Here is a 1,215-nt window from a genome sequence, read left to right as displayed (position 1 = left end):
GTCTTTGGCTTTTCGAAGACAGTTTACTCTCTGGACGCCTACTTTACCCAAAAAATTTTACTATTAATACATATTCTCAATAGTCTTGTCTTGTGTAAATGCAAGGTTAATACAACTGTCCCAGTGACGGACTTACGTGCGTCAAAAGTTCCGTGTTGGCCGACGTTTGTTGGATCCGTCGACGCGAGGGTTGCCAATCTGACGCTCTGTATGCAAACACAGACAGTATTCTCAACTGTCAGTTTCATCATTGAGCGGAACGTGCGCAAAGTACCCATTCTGACGGGGCCATAACTTACGCAACTCAAAACGCTGAGTGTTTTGTACAGGAAATATAATACACAATTTTACTGTGTATGGCTTGAAATCTGAATTCAACTCATGCAGAGGTTTAATAAGTATGTATTATGATAAATATATGAAACTAAATTTTGTACATTTTCTTTAACTCACTTTGGTGAATACTCAATATCTCCTCGCGGGTCTCTTGATAAGTCGAATTCCTGATCGGGTTTTCCACGTGCATCATCAAATGTCATTTTTTGTCGGTTTTTAAAGCTATTAACATAAAAAATATCATAATTATTAGAAAAACAATTAAGAACCCTGTCAGCAATTGGAAGAGAATTTGAATACTGTGCATACTGTGTGTAATAGGGAATTTACATGATTCAACTTTCACAGGCAATTAGTTGAACCAAAAGTTGAACGAAAGTAGGCAGCCGACCAACTTCATTGAAAGCGATTAGTTGAAAGGCCGTTTACACCAGGCAATTGTTGCTTTCAACTAAAAATCGCCTGAAAAATCGCCTCATGTAAATTCCCTATTAGTCTGCACGATGTTCGTCTCTATTGGAAGTTAAGAAGGGGATAGTAAGTCATTTTATAAAAAAAAAAACATTGTTATCGCTTTTCTATCTGCTTAACAGGTTCGCACCCGATTTTCACTCTTGAAAGTTTAGAAAACCAAACTACAAATACAGGCGAATTCGCTGTTTGCTTGGCATTTTTCATTATTGTGCAAGAAATCACATTCGAATAACAAATAATAATATTAGTTGGATTCATGAAACGTCGCAAAGTTGCGACATTACCATTTCATTTGAGCTGGCAATCATTGCAAAGTCAAAGTCGCGAAATACCTGTTTTTTTTTGTTATCTTCCAATATTTTAAGTAAAAGTATATAAATTGAGGCGGCTTCGGAATAAAATTTT

General features: G+C 36.3%; 1 protein-coding gene and 1 long non-coding RNA gene across 5 annotated transcripts in view; one reads left to right on the top strand and one right to left on the bottom strand.

The window, feature by feature from the left end:
• LOC118745063 (histone-lysine N-methyltransferase trithorax) overlaps positions 1 to 1,215 on the top strand; it is a 152,037-nt gene that overhangs the window by 106,698 nt on the left and 44,124 nt on the right. The window lies entirely within an intron of this gene.
• LOC118745122 overlaps positions 454 to 1,215 on the bottom strand; it is a 1,238-nt gene continuing 476 nt past the window's right edge. The window contains exon 2 of the long non-coding RNA XR_004993618.1: positions 454 to 558. This is a non-coding gene — a long non-coding RNA (uncharacterized LOC118745122). The remainder of the gene's footprint in view (positions 559 to 1,215) is intronic.

This window comes from Rhagoletis pomonella, unplaced genomic scaffold (assembly GCF_013731165.1).
Source record: "Rhagoletis pomonella isolate Grant_MI unplaced genomic scaffold, Rhpom_1.0 Rhpom_scaffold_00001, whole genome shotgun sequence".
In the NCBI taxonomy this organism is placed as follows: domain Eukaryota; kingdom Metazoa; phylum Arthropoda; class Insecta; order Diptera; family Tephritidae; genus Rhagoletis; species Rhagoletis pomonella.
This window is presented reverse-complemented; position numbering and strand designations above follow the sequence as displayed.